The sequence below is a fragment of the Giraffa tippelskirchi genome, chromosome 6 (assembly GCF_054371585.1).
Source record: "Giraffa tippelskirchi isolate mGirTip1 chromosome 6, T2T-mGirTip1v1.2.pri, whole genome shotgun sequence".
NCBI classification, from domain to species: domain Eukaryota; kingdom Metazoa; phylum Chordata; class Mammalia; order Artiodactyla; family Giraffidae; genus Giraffa; species Giraffa tippelskirchi.
In genome coordinates, this window is record NC_137280.1 from 36,321,993 (window position 1) to 36,347,601 (window position 25,609).

Consider the following 25,609-nt stretch of genomic DNA (forward strand, 5'->3'; position numbering starts at 1 on the left):
GCCAACTTTTTCACTCTCCTCTTTCACTTTCATCAAGAGGCTCTTTAGTTCTTCTTCACTTTCTGCCATAAGGGTGGTGTCATCCGCATATCTGAGGTTATTGATATTTCTCCCAGCAATCTTGATTCCAGCTTGTGTTTCTTCCAGCCCAGTGTTTCTCATGATGTACTCTGCATATAAGTTAAATAAGCAGGGTGACAATATAAGCCTTAACGTACTCCTTTTCCTATTTGGAACCTGTCTGTTGTTCCATGTCCAGTTCTAACTGTTGCTTCCTGACCTGCACACAAGTTTCTCAAGAGGCAGGTCAGGTGGTCTGGTATTCCCATCACTTTCAGAATTTTCCACAGTTGATTGTGATCCACACAGTCAAAGGCTTTGGCATAGTCAATAAAGCAGAAATAGATGTTTTTCTGGAACTCTCTTGCTTTTTCAATGATTCAGTGGATGTTGGCAATTTGATCTCTGGTTCCTCTGCCTTTTCTAAAACCAGCTTGAACATCTGGAAGTTCATGATTCTCGTATTGCTGAAGCCTGGCTTCGTTCACGTATTGCTGAAAGCTGGCTTGGGAGCGGAGCCTGCGACGGCGCAGGAGCGCCCTACAAGTTACCCCACGTCCAAGGTCAGGGGCGGCGGCCGAGAGGAGCTACCCCATGTCCAAGGTAAGAGAAACCCAAATAAGACTGTAGGCGCTGAGAGAGGGGATCAGAGGGCAGACAGACTGAAACCACAATCACAGACAACCAGCCAATCTGATCACACGGATCACAGCCTTGTCTAACTCAATGAAACTAAGCCATGCCATGTGGCACCCAAGATCAATGGGTCATGGTGGAGAGGTCTGAAAGAATCTGGTCCACTGGAGAAGGGAATGGCAAACCACTTCAGTATTCTTGCCTTAAGAACCTCATGAACAGTATGAAAAGGCAAAAAGATAGGACACTAAAAGATGAACTCCCCAGGTCGGTAGATGCCCAGTATGCTACTGGAGATCATTATTGATAGTTCAGAATAATTTCATTCCAAGTTGACTGCATATTATTCATCTTCTCCAGGGGAATCTTCCCAACCCAGGGATCAAACCCACATCTCCTGCATTGGCAGGTGAGTTCTTTACCACTGAACCACCTGAGAAGTCCTTTAAGGCTCTTAGTTGAGGTTATTTGTTATGCAGCAGTAACCTAATACAGGTCCAAAGCTTAACTGCATTAGATTTTAATTTTATTTTTGTTATTTTTTAAAATTTTTAATTGGAATATAATTGCTTTACAATATTTGTTGGTTTCTGCTGTTCAACAACATGAATCAGTCATAAGTATACATATATATATATATATATACTTGAGCCACCACCCTGCCTCTTGAGCCTCCCTCCTACCCACCCACACCATTAGCTTTTCAGTCCACACTTTAGCAGTGAGGAAATGTGATCCTGGAGAAACTGAGATGTCAAGGAGAACCAGATATTGGTGACTTGTCACACAGGCCATGGCAGCTTTCATGGTCACCAGCAGCAGATATTGGAGCATAAGGCCCAAAGTCTAGTTCAGACAAGCCAGAGGTCAGTGGTGGCCAATATACAACATTTAAGACTAGAAGAATCAGCCACAACTTCAGACTGGAGCATACAAATTCAAGGTCCATACTCTTTGACTACCTGGAAGAGAGGGACAACGTAGAATGGGTAATGGAGTAGGGGTGATTTTGAATGCCTTAAATTTAAATCCTCAGTTGATCACATTTAAATCTGAAGTGAATAATACTCTTCAAATTATTAAGTCCAAGTTTTCTACCATTAGTGAAATAATGACTGCCCCTAAGTTAAATTCAGCCCTGGAGATTTAAATGGAGTCATATTTTTGTACATGCAAGTTGGTGCCTCAATTTCTAATACATTGTTTTAGCAAGCAGTGATTTAGAAAAGAAAGTTTATACGCTATGTTTGCTTTGCTATTATTTTTTTTATTGAAGAAATACCAATATATGATAGAAATATAATATCAAGTTTTTAGATCGTCAAAATAGAATAAAATGCAGGATAGAAAAGAGGCTTTGAAAGTTCTGAGTCCCCACTACACTAAGCTATGAAGTACACGGAAGAAAGAGGTGAGATTCATTCTTGCTCAGAATGTAGTTATGGGATGTCTGTCTAGGCCATTATCTCAGCCAAGGTAAAGTTCAGTAGCTGCCTTTGAAGGTAACTATTTATAGCTCAAGATGTCTGGTTCACTTTAGAATGATTATACTCTGAGCTTTTAAAGAAATGTGTTCCAACTTTTTCTTGGTGCTGCTAACTGGTACAGATAAAAACAGTAACATTTGTATGAAACAGTGGAGGGACATGGAGAAGCATGATACACAGTAAAACATTTCTTACATGTTCTTTATGCATTATAATTGTGAGATAAATAATATCACAGAAGAAAGGAATATATTAAATATTCAGTTTGAGTGATTCTGGTTATTCATAAATTTTAATAGAAACTTGAACTTTCATCTACAAACAACAGCATCTGATAAACATTTAATGATGATGGCTTTAAATGCTGATAGTCACCATCAGTACCAAACAGTGTTTTCATAAATAGGTGATAAAAATTCTAATTCATTTTTACAACTCTAAAACTTTACTATAGTTATATAGTTAAGAAATTTAATATGCTTTCCTTTAATACAAAACTGATAAATGTTATTATACTTCCTATGAACCTATGAATACAGTTTCAGTCATTAGCAATTTTTTTATTAAGTATTTCAAACAGAGATGAAACCGTAAATTCCACAAAGTGCATGCAATTTTAGAGCAGTCACTGGACAGCTAGTATTGTTGCTGTTCAGTCACTCAGTTATGTCTGACTTTTTGCAACCCCATGGGCTGCAGCCTGCCAGGCTTCCCTTTCCTTCACTATCTCCCTGAGTTTGCTCAAACCCATGTCCATTGAGTCAGCGATGCCATCCAAACATTTCATCCTCTGTCATCCTCTTCTCTTTTTGCCCTCCATCATCCCCAGCATCAGGGTCTTTTCCAATGAGTCAGTTCTTCACCTCAGGTGACCAAAGTATTGGAGCTTCAGCTTCAGCATCAGTCCTTCCAAAGAATATTAAGCTAGTATGGACATGTCTAAAAGGGCACATAAACCAAGATGGAAATATCAGATACTTGAAAAGATGGGGAGCAGAGTGTCTATCAGGAACTCCTGCCCTTCCTTTTCACCTTGTCTTCTGGCCTCAAGCTCCCCTGAATAGCCACATCTATGTCCTCCTCTCATAGATCCCCTCCAGGCAGTGACATTCCCTACACTGGTTACCAAGAAGCTCACTGGTTGGTAAGGTACCTCCTAGATAGGCAAAATCCATCAGTGTGGAGCAACAAGGACTGGGGGTCCTGCTGCAGTTATGGATGCATGTCTCAGGAAATCCCGACAGACCTTGGTCTAGTCCTACAGGCTTTATGAGCCAAAGGTAATGCTGCTGGAGTTCCAGGAAGTCAATCTTAGGGCTCTGGAAGCTGACCCCACCATCCTGGAAAGAGTTGTTTGAATAGTCTTTGAAATTACTCATTGTTATCCTTTGGATTAACAAAAATAATTACTGTGAGAGTTTTCATAATATGGTGAAAAGCCAGTTATATATCTTGTTCCTAGAAGCATCTGACAACTAAGGCAATTATTTAATTTGTATGTGAGCAACCCTTTCTCTCCCTAAAATATGCCAAATGCAGAAGAAGTGAGAAATGTGAAATACACTAAGTTCATTCAGAATGCACATTTTAAATTGATATCCTTTCTAAAATTGAAAGTATTTCTTCCCTACCCCCCAATTCGGCTCCACTTAACTAGCCAGCATTTATAAAGTGGTAGGCTGAAGAATTTACCTGTAAAGCAGGAGATGCAGGAGACGTGGGTTCAATCCCTGAGTTGGGAAGATCCCCTGGAGGAGGAAATGGAAGCCCTTTCCAGTATTCTTGCCCAGAAAATCCCATGGACAGAGGAGCCTGGTGGGCTACAGTCCATAGGGTCCTAAAGAGTCCGACAAGACTGAGCAGGCACAATCAATGACCTGACACTAAGCACAGTGAAGAGTGATGAAAAGAAAATAAAAATATATGGTCCTACCTTTCAACTCTCAACCAATTAATGAAGGAAAACAAATGGACGTAGATAGAGTGTAGGATGGTATGGTGGAAAGACTTGCATGGTGCCATCATCACTAACTGGATTGCCTCGCCTCTGCCCTTCTCCTCTTTCTCCATCTCCATCCCCATGGGAAAGAGGGAGCCAGCACCAGGACAAACCCACCCACTATAAGGAACTGTGGAGAATTTGAATGAGCTTTACAAAATCGCTACACTTGGAGCAACTGAGCACCACCTGAGTGTGAAATTAATTGCATGATATTAACATAAAATATTTACCTTAAACTTATACGCAGAGTACATCATGAGAAACCTTGGGCTGGATGAAGCACAAGCTGGAATCAAGATTGCTGGGAAGAATATCAATAGCCTCAGATATGCAGATGACACCACACTAATGGCAGAAAGTGAAGAAGAACTAAAGAGCCTCTTGACGAAAGTGAAAGAAGAGAGTGAAAAAGTTGGCTTAAAACTCAACATTCAGAAAACTAAGATCATGGCATCCAGTCCCATCACTTCATGGCAAATAGATGGGGAAACAATGGAAGCAGTGAGAGACTTTATTTTGGGGGGTTCCCAAATCACTGCAGATGGTGACTTCAGAAATTAAAAGACGCTTGCTCCTTGGAAGAAAAGCTATGACCAACCTAGACAGCGTATTAAAAAGCAGAGACATTACTTTACCAACAAAGTCTAGTCAAAGCTATGGTTTTTCTAGTAGTCACGTATGGATGTGAGCGTTGGACTGTGAAGAAAGCTGAGCACAGAAGAATTGATGGTTTTGAACTGTGGTGTTGGAGAAGACTCTTGAGAGTCCCTTGGACAGTGGAGATCCAACCAGTCCATCCTAAAGGAAATCAATCCTGAATATTCATTGGAAGGACTGATGCTGAAGCTGAAACTCCAATCCTTTGGCCACCTGATGCAAAGAACTGACTCATTGGAAAAGACCTTGATGCTGGGAAAGATTGAAGGCAGGAGGAGAAGGGGATGACAGAGGGTGAGATGGCTGGATGGCATCACTGACTCAACGAGGTTGAGTAAACTCCAGGAGTTGATGGACAGGGAGGCCTGGTGTGCTGCAGTTCATGGGGTTGCAAAGAATCAGATATAACTGAGTGACTGAACTGAACTGAAGATAAAAAATTAGGAACAGCATAATACTGTTTTTTAATCCATGACATGTTCAGAATGAAGCCAGTATTTGGTGATATCCACAGAGATGAATCAATTTTTCTAACAGAATAAAATTCAAAATCAGAGCATAAAAACATTAATTACATAATATGTGTCTCCAATATTGCTAATGCTCGCACTGAGAAGGACAAAAAGGCCAATGAATATTGTGCAAGGGGAGGGAATCTGTGTGTATATCATAAGACCATATTCTATTTTCAGACCATAAATTGCCTATTTTATGCAAAATGCAGGCCAAGGTCAGATAATTTAATGAAGAAGCATCTAATGTAGCATAGGAAATGACGGCTTTCATTGTAGCCAGTGGTTCCTATCAAGTATGAAGTAGTGCTTTGTTCTTCCTTTAATTCTCTCTCCATTAAGAGTCTTCTCCATCTACCCAGTTTGTTCTGTTCCCTGTATTGTTTCTCTCTGTATATCTGTCTCTCACTGTCTCTGTCTGTCTCTCTCTAGTGTAAAATAGTGCTACAGAGAGACCGAGAGAAACAGAAAGAGACAGAGAGGGAGATGGAGACCCAGAGAGCTGTCTTCATTTCCAACTTTTCAATACATTCTTCTCAAGTTTCCTAAAACAAAGTGGCTGATACTGGGAAAAACTTCACAAGAATCCTGAAAGAAGTGAGACCTGACTGAGTCATTGGGTGGATGATCTTTTTAGTGTTGCCTTTCACTTATCTTTTGAATTATTTTTCTACCAAGAAGTGTAATATACATTTGTAAATCAGTGTAATACCTCCCTTAGGAAACTTTGGAGTCTTCATAACCATTTTCTAAGAAATACATTGTTTTAAGATGGAAACTTTCCACTCACATTAAACCAGCCATCCGTAAGAATATATTTGATATGTTTTATATGAATGTTTGTGCAAAGTTAAAAAATATCAATCAAATGAATACTGAAGCTCAAATAAGAATGTATTTAAAAAAGGGATTGTTGCAGCTTTAGCAATTTTTTCTTCTCAAAGCAAAAGTAAAGGTACTAGTGCTAGTTTCATATTTAAAATTCTTCTTTTCCTTTTATCTTTTTTCCTGGAAATTAATTTATCCCGAGTATTACTTTTTTTTAGCTGATTCCATTAGCGTCTGATTCCATTAGCGTATATCCTCTTCAGTGTTAAGCATATTTTGAGAATATGACTAACGACCTCTTTTCCTTGAAGCATGATAGCTTTATATTTAAAGTTGGTGTTTGTCTTTAAGGCTTTTAATATTAGAGAGCATTAGTCAATACTGTGGGAAAAACTGGTTTCTTTATCTGCAAACAAATTTCAAGGGACCAGCATGCTATCTTGGTCGCTGTGCTTTTGCCTGTAGATTTTTTTTTTTTAAGTAATAGACTTAATTTTTGAGTAGTGTTAGATTTATAGAAATATTGAGCGCTAAATACAGAGAGTTCCCATATAACTGTTCTCTCCCCCCCACCCTCTAGTTTTCCATGTTAATATCTGTCATTGGTGTGATATGCTTGTTATCATTCATGAGCCAAAATATTGATATGTTATTATTAACTTAAGTTCATAGTTTACATTAGAGTTTGTATTTTATATTCCATAAGTTTTGACAAAGTTATAAGAACATTTGTCAGCCATCATAGTATCAAGCAGAGTAGTTTCAATGCCCTGTGTTCCATTCATTCCTCCTTCCACCCCTAACCACGAATCCCTGGCAACCACTGATCTCTTTACTGTCTAGTTTTACCATTTCCAGAATGTCATATAGTCAGAATTATGTAGTACATAGCCCTTTCAGATTGGCTTCTTTCACTTAGTAACATGCATATAAGATTCTTTCATAGTTTTTCATAGCTTGATAGCTTATTTCTTTTTAATGCTGAACAATATCCCAATGTCTGGATGTACCACAGTTTGTTTTTACATTCATTGGCTGAAAGACATCTTGGTTTTTTCTATGTTTTGGGAATGATGAATAAAGTTATATGTCGGGAGCCGCGATAGGCATTACTGACAAAATGAAGGCACGGCCCCAACCCCATCTCCTCATCCCGCAGGCATGGTCCAGGGATGAAGAAGTTAGGTCTTGTGATTCTGACTTGTCCTTTCCTTCCTCCGGTTGAGTTGGCTGGAAAGAATTTTATAATCCATAAAGTTAACTATTGACATTTGTTCAAGGATCTTTACAAAGAATGTTCCAGGATGAGCACATAGGCTGCAGCCTGAGGCCATGGGAAACATTGTTATCTGAAACCTGCTTGTAAGGGAAATGTTTATGGCAAAACAAGTTTGCTGAGTTTAGGATTTAGGAATAATTAAGAATAGTTAGAAGCTAAAAGTTTAAGGAATGTTGTAGTGTTGGCATATTTTACTATAGCTTATGGAAACTAGGTATTTTAGAGATCAGTTCAGTTCAGTTCAGTCGCTCAGTCGTGTCCGACTCTTTGCGACCCCATGAATTGCAGCACGCCAGGCATCTCTGTCCATCACCAACTCCCGGAGTCTACACAAACCCATGTCCATCGAGTCAGTGATGCCCTCCAACCATCTCATCCTCTGTCGTCCCCTTCTCCTCCTGCCCCCAATCCTACCCAGCATTAGGGTCTTTTCCAATGAGTCAACTCTTCACATGAGGTGGCCAAAGTATTGGAGTTTCAGCTTCAACATCAGTCCTTTCAATGATGCTAATAGCTAAATGCCTTTTTAGGAGATGATGAGCTTAAGTTACTAAGGGATAACAGGATTTAGAGAGATAAGAAATAAACTCAGGAATGTGATATACAGCCCAGAGACAAACTTGAGTTACAATGTTATCACAAGGACACTTAAGAGGGAACTCTGAAGGACAACAATGATTTATGCAGACAGTAAATCTGGGTGAGGGGAACCTGAAGATGTCATACTTCTGACCTAATGCTTTTGTAAAAGTATAAAAGAAAACCTGATGTTTAAAATAAACATGCAGCCCAGTGCTTTGAGCAAGAGACTGCATCATTTTCTCTGCTGACCCCGTTCATCCCTTCAGGGCATTTCCCTGGCTGCTGGAGCTGGACTCCAGCAGTTATAAATATCCATGTGCAGGTTTTTGTATGGACAGAAAGCTGAAACTCCTTTAGATAAATATCAACAAATATGGTTACTGGATTATATGATGAGTGTACATTTTGTTTTGTAAGAAGTGATCAAACTATTTTTCAAAGTTGTATTACCATTTTGCATTCAAACCAGCAGCAAATGAAAGTCCCTTTTGCTCCACATTCTCATCAACAGTTGGTGTGGTTAGTATTTTAGATTTTGTCCATTCTAACAAATGTGTGTATCTCATTATTTTAATTAGCAATTTCCTAATGATATATGATGCTGAGCATCTCTTCACATGCTTAATTTCCATCTTTATATCTTCTTTGGTGAGATGTCTGTTCAAATCATTTTTTTCCATTTTTAGTTGAGTTATTTCCTTATTATTGAGATTTAAGAGTTCTTTGTATATTTTGGATCCAGTCCTTTACTAACTACACGTTTCACAAATATTTTCTCCCAGTCTTCGACTTGTCTTTTTATTCTCTTAAGAGTATGTTTTGCAAAGCAGGCATTTTTAATTTTAATGAAGTCCAACTTCTTAATGTTTATTTTATGGATCATGTTTTTTGCTATTGAATTTAAAAAGTCACTGCCAAAGGAACGTTACCTATTTTTTACCTATTTTATATAATGGAAGTTTTATAGTTTTTCACTTTACATTTAGGTGTATTTTGACCTAATTTTTGTATTAGGTGTAGTGTCTGTGTCTACATTTATTTTTGCCTGTGCATGTCCAATTATTCCAAAATTGTTTATTTAAAATACTATGTTTCCTTTCCATGGAATTGCTTTTGCTTCTTTATCAAAGATAACTATATTAGTGTCTATTTCTGAGTTTTCTATTCTAATCTATTGTTCTATTTGTCTTTTCTTTCACCTTTTGTAGTCAGTCTTGAAATCAGATAGTGTCAGTACCCTGATTTTGTTCTTCTCTTTCAATATTACATTGGCTATTTCAATATTACACTGGCTACTTTCATTCTTTTGCCTTTTAACATAAATATTTTAAGACTCAGTTTGTCAATATTGGTATTGACAAACTGGGGTTTTGATTTGGATTACATTGAATTTATAGATCAATTTGAAAAGAACTGACATCTTGATAATATTGAGTCTTCTCACTCATGCACATGGAGTATATCTCTGTTTATTTAGATCTTGATTTCTTTGATCAGTTTTGTAATTTTCCTCATGTAGATCTTGTACATATTAGATTTATATCTATTTCATTTTTGCTGCTAATGTGTTATAAAATGTTTTGTTTTTAATATCAAAATTACAAATTTTTACTGCTAGTTGTACTAAGTTGAAACTTTGCCATTCCAGAAGCTACAGATGCTGTTGATTTTTATCGTCATAATGAAAGATGTATTAATAGTGTATTGTGTATAAAGCACTGGAACCAATGCTGTTTCTTTGCCTCTTTCTCCCAGAAAAGTCCACCACGCAGCCACCAGAAAAAGCTGCAAGGGTGGGTGGGTGTACTGCACTATGTCAATGCTGGTATCAGAGAGTGTGGAAGGACAGATGCCTGCTACTGGATGCAGCTAGACACCAGTTTGGGCAAGGCTGACTGACTGTGTACATACACCCCTATACAGCAAAAATTCTAAAGAAAAATAATTATTGAAATCTCTATTACTCCAGGTTTGTATGTTTCCTTTCATAAACAGAGTTATCAAACAGGGACATGGTACTGTTTTCAGAGGCTTTGGAGTGTCTTTGAAATACGACCTTCAACTATTCTCAGTTCACTGAGTAGTTATTCAGCCACAGGAAAGCATTTTCCGACCTATACATTTTAAAAGCCACAAAGTGCCTTTGCTGCAGCATGGCTCAAGGATGACAGTTATTTGATGGCAGACAGTAAGCTGTTGTCTGAGTCAGCTCAAGCTGCCATAACAGATCACCAGAGGCTGGTGGCGGAAACAATAAACATTTATTTCCTCAGAGTTCTGGAGGCTGGCAGTCCAAGATCAAGGTGCCGGCATATGGAGCATCCCAGATGGTGCAGCGGTAAAGAACCTCCTGCCAGTGAGGCGACACAAGAGACATGGGTTTGAACCCTGGGTCGGGAGTATCTTCTGGAGGAGGAAATTGCAACCCACTCCAGGATTCTTGTGGATGAGGATAAGAGGCTTGTGCAAACTTTCTGATGGGAGGGACTGGGCTGTGGGGAAAACTAGGTCCTGCTCTGGTGGGCAGGGCTGGGCTCAGCAAAACTTTAATCCAATTGTCTGCTGACGGGTGTTTGGACTGAGGTGACCCAGTCTTGGAGTCTACAGGTTCTATGGTAAGGCTAAGGGAGCCCTCCAAGAGGACTTATGCCAAGATGCATTTTCCCAAGACTTCGATGCCAGTGCCCCTGTGCCTGAGGAAGGCCACTGCCAACCCATGCCTCTGCAGGAGACCCTCAAGCACTCACAGACAGGTCTGGCCAGTGTCCTGTGGGGTCACTGTTCCTTTCCCCTAGGTCCTGGTGTGCACAGGCTTTGTTTGTACCCTCCAAGAGTGGAGTCTCTGTTTCCCTCAGTCCTTTGGAAGTTCTATAATCAAATCCTGCTGGCCTTCAAAGTCAGATTCCCTGGGGATTCTCAGTCCCTTTGCCAGATCCCCAGGCTGGGGAGCCTGATGTAGGACCAAGAATCATCACAAAAGTACAAGAACTTCTTTGGTATTATTTTCTCCCGTTTGTGGGTCGCTCACCTGGAGGGTAAAAGATTTTATTTTATCATGATTGCTCCCTTCCTACCATCTCATTGTGGCTTCTCCTTTGTCCTTGGACTTGGGTATCTTTTCTCAGTGGGTTCCAATGTCCTACTGTCGATGGCTGTTCAACAGCTAGTTAAAATTTTGGTGCTCTTGCAGAAGAAGATGAATGTACAACCTTCTATTCTACCATCTTGAATCGATCTCCACTCCAATATTCTTGCCTAGAAAATTCCAAGGACAGAAGAGCCTGGTGGGCTACAGTCAGTGGGGTTGCAAAGAGTCGGACATGACTGAGCAACTAATACACACAACCATTGTAATAGGCCAATTTTACTCAGAATATTATATTAGGTTTTGTTTGTATGAACTGCTACATTGTAGATCAGAGGTCCATAAACCATCTGTTTTTATTTTTGCCCTTTTTTTGTCTTAAACAGTCTGTGAACTAAGAATGGTTTACATTTTTAAATTGGTCATATTTTAAGTAGTTACGTAAGTACCTGCGTAATAGCCTTGATTGAACATTTTGTCCTGCAAATCCTAAAATATATATTTACCATATGACCCCTTAAGAAGAAGTTTGCTGACTTCTGTTAGAGATTATATGGAGCTAATGTCTGGGTTACCACATCAAAAAGTATTCACTCTCATTTCTGAGTACCACGTAGTTCCCTACTCTACCACTCACCTAAACACTACAAGGATTAAAAATTGTTGATTTGTAGAAGTGGAATGTAAACTAGTTTGGAACAAGATGTAGACATTTCTCTCTCTCTATTTTTTTTTTTTTTGGTTAATGGCTTTCATTGTATTTTTAAAATTGCTCTAGACAGAAACACACTCACAAAAATCTTATGTCCTGTTCTATTCCTTTTCATCTCTTTTTCTTCTTTTACTTCCTTTTCTGTCTTCTTTCTTTTTCTCCTAAGAGGTGGAAAGTTCTAGGAGAAGTGATATGGAATTCTGAAATAGGATCCTCATTTTCAAATGCTGCAAACTACTTCATTAATTCTTGCCTTGAGAACCCCATGAACAGTATGAAAAGGCAAAAAGATAGGACACTGAAAGATGAACTCCCCAGGTCGGTAGGTACCCAATATGCTACTGGAGATCAGTGGAGAAATAACACTGGAAAGAATGAAGTGATGAAGCCAAAGCAAAAACAACACCCAGTTGTGGATGTGACTGGTGATGGAAGTAAAGTCCAATGCTATAAACAGCAATATCGCATAGGAACCTGGAATGTTAGGTCCATGAATCAAGGCAAATTGAAAGTGGTCAAACAGGAGATGGCAAGCGTGAACGTTGACATTTTAGGTATCAGCGAACTAAAATGGACTGGAATGGGTGAATTTAGCTCAGATGACCATTATATCTACTACTGCGGGCAAGAATCCCTTAGAAGAAATGGAGTAGCCATCATAGTCTACAAGGGTCTGAAATGCAGTACATGGATGCAATCTCAAAAACAATAGAATGGCCTCTGTTTGTTTTCAAGGCAAATCATTCAATATCACAGTAATCCAAGTCTATGCCCCAACCAGTAATGCTGAAGAAGGTGAAGGTTCTCTGAAGACCTACAAGACCCTTTAGAACTAACATCCAAAAAAGATGCCCTTTTCATTATAGGGGACTGGAATGCAAAAGTAGGAAGTCAAGAGATAGCTGGAGTAACAGGCAAATTTGGCCTTGGAGTAGAGAATGAAGCAGGGCAACGGCTAACAGAGTTTTGCCAAGAGAACGCACTGGTCATAGCAAACACCCTCTTCCAACGACAGAAGATTCTACACATGGACATCACCAGATGGTCAATACCAAAATCAGATTGATTTCATTCTTTGCAGTCAAAGATGGAGAAACCATACAGTCAGCAAAAACAAGACTGGGAGCTGACTGTGGCTCAGGTCATGAAGTCCTTATTGTCAAATTCAGTCTTAAACTGAAGAAAGTAGGGAAAACCACTAGACCTTTCAGGTAAGACCTAAATCAAATCCCTTACAATTATACAGTGGAACTGAGAAATAGATTCAAAGGATTAGATCTGATAGACAGAGTGCCTGAAGAACTATGGATGGAGGTTCGTGACATTGTACAGGAGGCAGTGATCAAGACCATCCCCAAGAAAAAGAAATGAGAAAAGGCAAAATGGTTGTCTGAGGAGACCTTACAAGTATCTCTGAAAAGAAGAAAAGTGAAAAGCAAAGGAAAAAAGGAAAGATATACCCATTTCAATGCAAAGTTCCAAAGAATAGCAAGGAGAGATAAGAAAGCCTTCCACAGTGATCAATGCCAAGAAATAGAGGAAAACAATAGAATGGGAAAGGCTAGAGATCTCTTCAGGAAAATTAAAGTTACCAAGGGAACATTTCATGCAAAGATGGGCATAGTCAAGGACAGAAATGGTATGGATCTAACAGAAGCAGAAGATATTAAGAAGAGGTGGCAAGAATAAATAAAACTGTACAAAAAAGATCTTCATGACCCAGATAACCATGATAGTGTGATCACTCACCTAGAGCCAGATATCCTGGAATGTGAAGTCAAGTGGACCTTAGGAAGCATCACTACGAACAAAGCTAGTGGAGGTGATGGAATTCCATCTGAGCTATTTCAAATCCTAAAAGATGATGCTATGAAAGTGCTGTACTCAATACACCAGCAAATTTGGAAAACTCAGCAGTGGCCATAGGACTGGAAAAGGTCAGTTTTTATTCCAATCCCTAAGAAAGGCAATGCCAAAGAATGCTCAAACTACCGCACAATTGCACTCATCTCACATGCTAGTAAAGTAACGCTCAAAATTCTCCAAGCCAGGCTTCAACAGTAGGTGAACTGTGAACTTCCAGATATTCAAGCTGGTTTTAGAAAAGGCAGAGGATCCAGAGATCAAATTGCCAACATCCGCTGGATCATCGAAAAAGCAAGAGAGTTCCAGAAAAACATCTATTTCTGCTTTATTGACTACGCCAAAGCCTTTGACTGTGTGGATCACAACAAACTGTGGAAAATTCTGAAAGAGATAGGAATGCCAGACCACCTGACCTGACTCTTGAGAAATGTGTATGCAGGTCAGGAAGCAACAGTGAGAACTGGACATGGAACAATAGATTGGTTCCAAATTGGGAAAGGAATACGTCAAGGCTATATATTGTCACCCTGCTTATTTAACTTATATGCAGAGTACATCATGAGAAATGCCAGTCTGGATGAAGCACAAGCTGAAATCAAGATTGGAGAGAGAAATATCAATAACTTCAGATATGCAGATGACACCACCCTTATGGCAGAAAGTGAAGAACTAAAATGCCTCTTGATGAAAGTGAGAGAGAAGAGTGAAAAAGTTGGCTTAAAACTCAACATTCAGAAAACTAAGATCATGGCATTCGTTCCCATCACTCCATGGCAAATAGATGGGGAAACTATGGAAACAATGACAGACTTTATTTTTGGGGGCTCCAAAATCACTGCAGATGGTGACTGCAGCTATGGAATTAAAAGATGCTTGCTCCTTGGAAGAGAAGTTATGACCAACCTCGACAGCATATTAAAAAGCAGAGACATTACTTTGCCAACAAAGATCCATCTAATCAAGGCTATGGTTTTTCCAGTAGTCATGTATGGATGTGAAAGTTGGACTATAAAGAAAGCTGAATGCCGAAGAATTGATGCTTTTGAACTGTGGCTTTGGAGAAGACTCTTGAGAGTCCCTTGGACAGCAAGGAGATCCAGCCAGTCCATCCTAAAGGCAATCACTGCTGGATATACGTTGGTAGGACTGATGCTGAAGCTGAAACTCCAATACTTTGGCCACCCGATGAGAAGAATTGACTCATTTGAAAAGACCCTGAAGCTGGGAAAGATTGAAGGTGGGAGGAGGAGGGGATAACAGAGGATGAGATGGTTGGATGGCATCTCCGACTCAATGGAAATGAGTTTGAGTCTGGGAGTTGGTGATGGACAGGGAGGCCTGGTGCGCTGCAGTCCATGGGGTAGCAGAGTCAGACACGACTGAGTGACTGAACTGAGCTGAAGTCTCAACTGCTTCTGTTTTTGCTGTTGGAAATGTACCAACCAATCGTGAGCTTTCCCTGGAAACTTTGAAATACAGACTCCCAGAGCCCGACTTGCACCTCCTGAACAGTCTCAGTGTTTTAACAAGGTGCTCAACAGACTCATTAACACAATTAATTTGAGAAAAATTTATTTATGTCACTTAAGTTTCTGAGAAAGTGAAAACTGCTCAGTCGTGTCTGACTCTGTGACCCCATGGACTATACAGTCCATGGAATTCTCCAGGCCAGAACACTGTTGTGGGTAGCCTTTCCCTTCTCCAGGGGATTTTTCCAACCCAGGGATCGAACCCAGGTCTCCCGCATTGCTGGCGGATTCTTTACCAGCTAAACCACTATAGTGTTATTTAATTCTGAGGATTACATGAGATAATAAATGTAGTATACGTAGCTCTGGGATAACGTATGATCAGTGTGCTCTGTGTTAAACTTGTTGGGAAAGACAGTCTCATGCATGGAGTGTTTTGATCCCGACCCCCCTCTGGGCTACATAACAGTGGGCCATGGGCTGGAGAGGTTCTTACCAAGAGACCAAAGCACACACAGCCTGTGCTGAGTTTATCACCTTGTGGGGACCTAACTTTCCCTCTTCTGGACTCTGTATCTTTGTTTTCCTCAAGCAGGTATGTCGTGTGGAACCTGGCCAACCTCAATACTAATTCTATTCTTGCAAGGAGGGGATGGGGTCCTTCAGTGGCAGCACACAGTCGCTCTGTGCTGGCTGCTAGGAGGGACCTGCTGGCCCCAGGGGATCAATACCCACCACTGAAGCTGATCTTGCTTTGTCTCTTCTCTGTGAAGGGCAAAGCCTTGGTGCATCTGGTGCTTGACTGTGTTGTCTTTTCCTTGTCAATTCTGATGCCAAGTTGCAGAGGGCAGAAGTGTTCTGACTTCTATTCTAGGTGATAGGCAACAAATGCTATTTGCTTGACAATGACAAAAGTTGAAGTTCTAGCCTGTGGTACCTAAGAATGTGACCTTCTTTGGAAATATCATTTCAGATGAATTAAAAGAATGTCATACTAGGGTAGTATGGGCCACTGATCCAAAACGACTGGTGCCCTTGTAAAAGGAAGAAATTTAGGGAAACGGACATACGCACACACATTCATAGAGTCATGTGAAAATAAGGTAGAGATCAGGGTGCTATGTCTATAAGCCAAAGAATGCCAAAGATTGCCACCTATCACAGCCCTCAGACAGAACTAACCCTGTGAACACTTTGAACTTGAACTTCCCAGCTGCCCAAACTGAGACAATAAATATATGGTGTTTAAGCCAGCCGGTTTGTTGGCCTTTTTTTCCCAGAAGCCTTAGCCAACTAACACACTGTGCTCAGTGAGAATGTCTCTTTTTTCCTGGACCAGAGAATGACTTCTTATTTAGAGAATATTTCTGGTTCCTTTTCTTTCCATAGTCAAGCTTTATTCTAAAGTTTTTGTGGATCTTGGAACATAACAGAGAAAGTGGCATTCATCATGCATATTATGCTTTTTATAAAAGCACTCTGAGGTCCAGTGCAATTAAATTCCTTAGGTAAAGGATTTTGATTCTAATATTTCCTCAAGGTTGATATTGGATTCAAATTTCTATCTACATATTTTCAGTGTTAGGTTACATGATATTGGATTACAGAATAATAATTACCATTTTAATAATTTATATTGTCTTTTTAAACCTTGTTCCAGCAGTAACATGAATGCTGGGTGGGGTCAAGCTAAGCTTCCTGTGTTATATTGACTCCTCCTGACACCGTGGTTTCAGTATCATTGAGAACTGACGTTAACAGCCTTTCAGCTCTAGCAAGCTGGAAACTTCGCCTTCTTAAAATGCAGTTGCCATGGGAACAGCAGAGTTCCGGGATTTTTGTTTTCAGAAGATATCGAAAGATTCAATGCCAATATAAGAACACATATTAACACGTGAAATTCTGTGCTGTTTTTAAATTGAAGAGGGGAAGAGATTAAAATGGCACCGGAATATTTTCACTAAACTCGCCAAGGAACACTTGTTTAACCCTCATGCTGTATTTGATCCATTTATTTATACTTATCCTTTGTTCCAAAAAGTGATCTAGACAGCTTGAGTCCTTGAAGATGTTCCCAGACAATTGAACAAACATACACAGTGTGTTTACACCACTTTTAATCACATCCTCTAAAAAGGTATCTTTTTGTTGAACGTGAGGTTAAATGGATTTTTCTTTGTTGAAGCCAAAGCCACACTGCTGCTTTATTCTTATCCCAGTGCCGAGTCTTATGGTAAAACCTCTTTTAAGAAAATCTCTTTGTAATCTTTTAATTAAGTCTTTCATCTTTCTACTTCTTTTTCCCTGATAAAAGAGGACTGAAACCACCCTACTGTTATGGATTTAAGCACCTAGGAGAAAGGTCACAAGGCTCTGTATACAAAGCTGTGGGGGGTTACCATGATTTGGAGGTGAAATCCTAGGGAACTGAATTTCTAGCTCAGCTTCAAACTAACTTTGAATTCATTAAAAACAAAAGAGATAACACCTTGTAATAAATAAGAATAGCTGTTTTGAGCTGACGCTGATAATGAAAAAAACGTGTTCTGGTTATTCAGTTAAAATAAGCCTCCTTTTGTGATTCTATTGACCTAAAGGTATGTTCCAATGTGAATGACTCTTCTCAAAACCCTTCCAGAGGGCAGATTGTGATAAATAGCCCACAGTGTAGTAGAAGCCAACTTGTCAGCGTTCAAATCATGGGTTTTGTCACTTGCTCTAATGTTTCCAGAGCAACTGCATTTTTAAAAATAGATTTATTTTTTATTTGGACCATGTTTAAAGCCTTTATTGAATTTGTTACAATATTGCTTCTGTTTTATATACATATAAAACTCATGTCCAAGAGGCATGTGGAATCTTAACTCCCTGACAGGGTTCGGATGCTGCAGGCATTAGAAGGTGAAGTCTTAACCAATGGACTTACCACTTGCAAGGAAGTCCTGCAACTACATTTTAAGGTGGGATAGGATGGTTATAGGCTGGTTAATTATGTCCATTCTGGAAGATACAGAAAGCAGGATGTGAGGAAGGATTGTGTGAACAATGAAATAAGCATAATAACTGAAGTAAGTTATTTAATCACTGTTCACCTCTGATTCCCAGAACCATATCTAGCACATATTATGTGTTCAATAAGTAGCTGCCAATGGTAGTAGATTCACTTGGAGAATCACTGTATTACCCTATCAGGTTTCTTCTCTCACCATTGCGCTCAGGAATTCAGCTGATGAATTTGTGCTTTATATTCCTGCAACTTTAGCCTTTGCAGGAATAGAAGTTCTGAAACACTAGAAGTAGGTAGGATATGGGAAAGATGGCTGATGCTTTCATTATGGATACAGTAAGTTTTCTGCTAACTTAATGCTATAACTTCCATTTGGTCATTTTGGCTTCTCAAGCAGTCAAAGAAAGGAGCTACTAAACTAAAGGAAGTAATTGGTTCTGATTTTCTGAAAGAACTGAAATTTGCTAAATAATAGCAGCAGCTGTTGTTGTTGTTTTGTTGCTCAGTTGTGTCCAACTTTTTTGCTGCTACCTAGTGGTTGCTATTCTTTTGTAGCCCACCAGGTTCCTCTGTCCATGAGATTTCCCAGGCAAGAATACTGGAGTGGGTTGTCATTTCCTTCTCCAGGGGATCTTCCTGACCCAGGGACTGAACTCGCATCTCCTGCATTGGCAGGCAAATTCTTTACCACTGAGCCACTCTATATATGGAACTCTAAGGCATATTGTACTTGTCTGAACATCCTCATGTCCACTGATAATAGGAAAAGGACCAGGTGTCACCTGTGACCTGACAAAAGCAAGATAACCAGAGCTCAGAACTCTAAATGATGAAGGCAACCTCTATATATTAAGTGCTGGGAGAGGTGAAAGACATATAGAATGGGTGGGAGAAAAGGCAGACGATTAACATTAATTTTGCTCTTGGGACAGACTTCAGTCTATGTAGACAGCAGTTTATTCCACTAATCCTCTCATTTTTCAAAAGTACAGTTGGATTTTCACATGGAGTTTGTTGAGTCCTGCATCACACAGTGCAAAAAATACCACATCATACACAAAAATTAGTTTCAGATGGACTATGGATATAGATGTAAAAAGAAAATTCCTTAAGTATTTAACATAAATGTAATTTGAACATCTTTATGGCCTTGGAGTAGACAAAGATGGGATCCAAAAAATCACTATTAAGAATATATTGATAACTGAAATATATTAAAATTTAGATGTGTTCATTAAAATTCATTAGTAAGAGAATAAAAAGGCAGTACTCACATTAGGATTAGACATCAATCTGATAAATAACTAGTTTCAAAAATATGTAAGGCACTCTATGAATCAATCAGAAAAGGAAAGATCAGTTCAGTTCAGTCGCTCAGTCGTGTCCGACTCTTTGCGACCCCATGAACTGCAGCATGCCAGGCCTCTCTGTCCGTCACCAGCTCCCGGAGTCTACCCAAACCCATGTCCATCGAGTTGGTGATGCCATCCAACCATCTCATCCTCTGTCGTCCCCTTCTCTTCCTGCCCCCAATCCTACCCAGCATCAGGGTCTTTTCCAATGAGTCAACTCTTCTCATGAGGTGGCCAAAGTATTGGAGTTTCAGCTTCAACATCTGTCCTTCCAATGAACACCCAGGATTCATCTCTTTTAGGATGGATTGATTGGATCTCCTTGCAGTCCAAGGGACTCTCAAGAGTCTTCTCCAACACCACAGTTCAAAAGCATCAATTCTGCGGCGCTCAACTTTCTTCACTGTCCAACTCTCACATCCGTACATGACCACTGGAAAAACCATAGCCTTGACTAGATGGACTTTTGTTTATAAGTTTGATTAAAATGGGCAAGAGGTTTGAATAGCCATTCACAGTGGTGGCGGTTTAGTCACTAAGTCATGTCCAACTCTAGCAACCCATGGACTGTAGCCAGCCAGGTTCTCTGTTCATAGGATTCTCCAGGCAAGAATCCTGGATGGGTTGCATTTCCTTCTCCAAGGGATCTTCCCCGACCCAGGGATCTAACTGACGTCTCCTGCATTGGAGGTGGATTCTTATTGCTGAGCCACTGGGAGCCCTGGCTGTTCACAATAAAGATATCCAAATGGCCAACCAATGTAAATTATGAAAAAGTGGCACATTTTCCTTTTATCCATCAAAGAAGTGCAAATTTAAACCACAATGTGATACAAGTATACACCCACCCAAATGGCTAAAATGGAACAAAACAAAATGAAACAAAACAGGAAAAAACAAATGTTGACAGAATGTCAAAACCAACATGCTCCTTTGCTGCTGGTGCAGGTGTAAATTGGTGTACAACTTGGGGAAAATGTTTGGCAGTATTTAAATGTGTGCATGTATTCACTAACAGAGTTGTACTGAAATTTTCATGAAAGCATATGTGAAATAAATAGCCCAAATCTGCTAATCTCCATTAACAATAAAATAGATAAATAGTGTATATCCACACAAATGAACACAGCAATGAGAATGAACAATCTACAATTACTTGAAAAATATAAATAAACCAAGCAAATACAATGCTGAGTGAAAGTGGTCAAACACAAGAATACATTCTGTGTGATTCCATGTGCATAAAGAATAACAGGCAACAACAACCTAGGCTGTAGAAATTACAATAGTGTTTCCCCTTGCAGGGAAAGGGGGTCTTGGCACACTGAAATAACAGGGGCTTCTGAGGTTCTAGTTATATCCTGTTCTTTGATAGGATAATGGTTATGACTGTATTTAAATTGTGAAAGTTCTTTGACTTGGACACTACCTTTCAATTTTCCTCTATATATTTCAATGAAAAGTATAAAGAAAAAAGTTGTAACCTCCTTTGTGGTTACAAATTCAAGGATATATGCATTACATGCTTAAGGGATTAGAACTATTTATAGGTAAAACTTTAAATTATTAACAATGGTTGTGTTTAGGTATGATGTTACAGATGATTTTTCTTCTTTCTATTTGTGTGCATTTAATGGACAAATATAGCTTCAAAATGAAAAATATTTTAAGTGAAGCTGCTTTTCAATAATGTTAAATTAAATCCATTTATCATTTTTTAATGGTAAGAACACAATAAAAGAGATTTGCAAAGACTAGCAATATAATAGTTTTTAATACCTCTACATGCCTCTAATATTCAGAGCCATGTTGATGGTATTAGCACCAATCAAATAATAAAGGAAAAAGAAATATTGCCTGGCTGTTTCCTCTTTCTCATTGATTATGATCAAGTCAACCCTCGATCAACGTGAGTTTGAATTGCATGGGTTCACTTATAGACAGATTTTTTTTCCAATAAATTCACACTACAGTACTACGTGATCTATAGTAGCGCAGTTGGTTGAATCTGCACATGTGAAACCTCAGAGAGGGAGAGCCAGTTGTGAAGCTATACACAGACCTTACGCCGTGCTCCGTGCCCTGAGTCACAGCTTTGTTCAGGAGCCCATTGTAGTGTGGTAGATGAAGTCAAGATCCCTTGACTACATGTTTTTAACATCCTTGTCCCTACTTCCAAGAGATTAAGCATGTTTATCTTTGTAGTTGTTCAGTTGCTCAGTTGTGTCCACCTCTTTGTGACCCCATAGACTGCAGCACACTAGGCTTCCCTGTCCTTCATAATCTCCCAGAGTTTGCTCAAACTCAGGTCCATTGAGTCAGTGATGCAAACCAAACATCTCATCCTCTGGTCCCCTCCTCCTACTGCCTTCAATCTTTCCCAGCATCAGGGTCTTTTCAAATCAGTCAATTCTTTGCATCAGGTGGCCAAAGTATGGGGTTTCAGCTTCAGCATCAGTCCTTCCAATGAATATTCAGGATTAATTTCCTTTAGGATGGACTGGTGGGATCTCCTTGCTGTCCAAGAGACTCTCAAGAGTCTTCTAAAATACCACAGTTCAAAAAGCATCAATTTTTTGGTGCTCAGCTTTCTTTAAAGTCCAACTCTCAAAGCCATACAGGACTACTGGAAAAACTATAGCTTTGACTAGATGGACCTTTGTTGGCAAATGTCTCTGCTTTTTAATATGCTGTCTAGGTTGGTCATAGCTTTTCTTCCAAGGAGCAAGAATTTTTAATTTCATGGCTGCGGTCACCATCTGCAGTGATTTTGGAGCTCCCCAAAATCAAGTCTCTCACTGTTTCCATTGTTTCCCCATCTATTTGCCATGGAGTGATGGGACCAGATACCATGATCTTAGTTTTCTGGATGTTGAGCTTTAAGCAAACTTTTTCACTCTCCTCTTTCACTTTCATCAAGAGGCTCTTTAGTTCTTCTTCACTTTCTGCCATAAGGGTGGTGTCATCTGCACAGCTGAGGTTATTGATATTTCTCCCGGCAATCTTGATTCCAGTTTGTGCTTCATCCAGACTGGCATTTCTCCTGATGTACTCTGCATATAAGTTAAATAAGCAGGGTGACAATATACAGCCTTGACGTACTCCTTTCCTGATTTGGAGCCAATCTGTTTTTCCATGTCCAGTTCCAATTTTTGCTCCTTGACCTGCATACAGGTTTCTCAGGAAGTAGGTCAGGTGGTCTGATATTCCCATCTCTTTAAGAATTTTCCGGTTTGTTGTGATCCACACAGTAAAAGGCTTTGACATAGTCAATAAAGCAGAAGTAGATATTTTTCTGGAGCTCTCTTGCTTTTTCAGTGATCGAACAGATGTTGGCAATTTGATAGCTGGTTCCCCTGCCTTTTCTAAAACCAGCTTGACTATCTGGAAGTTCACAGTTCACATACTGTTCAAGCCTGACTTGGAGAATTTGGGGCATTACTTTGCTAGCTTGTGAGTTGAGTGCAATTGTGCGGTAGTTTGAACATTCTTTGGCATGCCTTTCTTTGGGATTGGAATGAAAACTCTATATATTTATCACCTTCTCATAGTCTACACAATTCATTTTTATTTTGTACTAAATGCATGGCTTGAATGAGCTTTTAGTTTATAATTCTGACATCATGAAAAAACAGCTTGCATCTCTGCTTGAAATAAAATTCATACAAACTATAGCAGGAACTACTATAGTATGAGTGAGATGAGTGCAATTGTGTGGTAGTTTGAGCATTCTTTGGCATTGCCTTTCTTTGGGATTGGAATGAAAACTGACCTTTTCCAGTCCTGTGGCCACTACTGAGTTTTCCAAAGTTGCTGGCATATTGATTGCAGCACTTTCACAGCATCATCTTTTAGGATTTGAAATAGGCCAACTGAAATTCCACCACCTCCACTAGCTTTGTTCGTAGGGATGCTTCCTAAGGCCCACTTGATTTCAGATTCAAGGATGTCTGGCTCTAGATGAGTGATCACACCATCATGTTTATCTGGGTCGTGAAGATCTTTTTTGTATAGTTCTTCTGTGTATTTTACCACCTCTTCTTAAAATCTTCTGCTTCTGTTAGGTCCATACAATTTCTGTCCTTTATTGTGCCCATCTTTGCATGAAATGTTCCCTTGGTATCTTTAATTTTCTTGAAGAGATCTCTAGTCTTTCCCATTCTATTGTTTTCCTCTATTTCTTGGTGTTGATCACTGAGGAAGGCTTTCTTATCTCTCCTTGGTGTTCTTTGGAACTTTGCACTGAAATGGGTATAACTTTTCCTTTTCTCCTTTGCCTTTCACTTCTCTTTTTTTCTCAGTTATTTGTAAGGCCTTCTCAGACAACCATTTGAATTTTGCATTGCTTTTTCTTGGAGATGGTCTTGATCACTGCCTCCTGTACAATATCATGAACCTCCATCCATAGCTCTTCATGCACTCTATTAGAATTAATCCTTTGAATTTATTTCTCACATCCATGTATAATCTAAGGAATCTGATTTAGGTCATACCTGAATGGTCTAGTGGTTTTCCGTACTTTCTTCAATTTGAATATGAATTTGGCAATGAGTTCATGATCTTAGCCACGGTCAGATCATGGTCTTATTTTTGCTGACTATATAGAGCTTTTACTCATTGACTGCAAAAAATAAAATCAATATGATTTCAGTGTTGACCATCTGGTGATGTCCATGTGTAGAGTCTTCTCTTGTGTTGTTGGAAGAGGGTGTTTGCTATGACCAGTGTGTTCTCTTGGAAAAACTCTGTAAGCCTTTGTACTCCAAGGCCAAGTTTGCCTTTACTCCAGGTATTTCTTGACTTCCTACTTTTGCATTCCAGTCCCCTATAATGAAAAGGACGTCTTTTTTGGGTGTTAGTTCTAGAAGGTCTTGTATGTCTTCATAGAACCATTCTACTTCGGCTTCTTTAGCATTACTGGTTGGGGCATAGATTTGGATTACTGTGAAATTGAATGGTTTGCCTTGGAAATGAATAGAGATAATTCTGTCATTTTTGAGATTGCATCCAAGTACGCTTTTGGACTATTTTGCTGACTAAAGGGGCTATTACATTTCTTCTAAGGGATTGTTGCCCACAGTAGTAGATACAATGGTCATCTGAGTTAAATTCACCCATTCCAGCACATTTTAGTACACTGATTCCTAAAATGTCTATGTTCACTCTTGCCATCTCCTGTTTGATCACTTCCAACTTGCCTTGATTCATGGACCTAACATTCCAGGTTCCTATGAGATATTATTTTTTACAACATCAAACTTTACTTCCATCACCAGTCAGAATCACAGCTGTACATAGTAGTTCCTTTGGCTCTGTCTCTTCATTCTTTCTGGTGTTATTTCTCTACTCTTCTTCAGTGGCATATTGGGCACTTACTGACCTGGGGAGTTCATCTTTCAGTATCATATCTTTTTGCCTTTTCATACTGTTCATGAAATGAACAAAATAGGACATACTTGAAGATAAATATAATACATTAAATACCTTGCTCAGATTTCGTATAATCAAGAGACTAGACAACATCTATCAATATATAATCACTTCTCTTTTAATTTCCACAGTTCCATAAACAAATGTGCTTGGTGATTCAGTAGATCAGTGCAGACTGCTGGGAATACTAACCTAAGAATCCATGGCCCTCCCTCTGGGTAGTATTCCCATTAATGTGGAATCTCTAAATTGAGTGTAATCCTTATTTTACAGTACTAATGTAATTATTGCCCCACCCCTATTGCTATCAGTGGGTTATAATCTGAAAGTAGAGCAAACTAGGCTACAGAAGATGAAGTCAGTGAGCATGCATAAATTTGATAGCATTTCTGGTTAATCTTTGTATTTGTCAGGGTCTATTAAGAAAAATATTATTTTTAATATTTTAAAGTATTTAGAACATAGAGATTTTAATACAGAAAATTAGATGTGTAGTTGATGTAAGGACCTATGGGATCATTAACCCAGAAATAAGCCTTAGCAGGAAGTATTATCATTCATGGGCTAGAGGATATAGTTTAGCCTCATCCCAGAGACCAGGGTCACGTATTAGAAGTTGAAATCACTGACACTCTAGCAGGAGCT

General features: G+C 39.3%; 1 long non-coding RNA gene across 1 annotated transcript in view; it reads right to left on the reverse strand.

Moving 5' to 3' along the window:
* The window catches only part of LOC145511114 (uncharacterized), a 127,541-nt gene that overhangs the window by 85,830 nt on the left and 16,102 nt on the right, over positions 1 to 25,609 (reverse strand). The window lies entirely within an intron of this gene.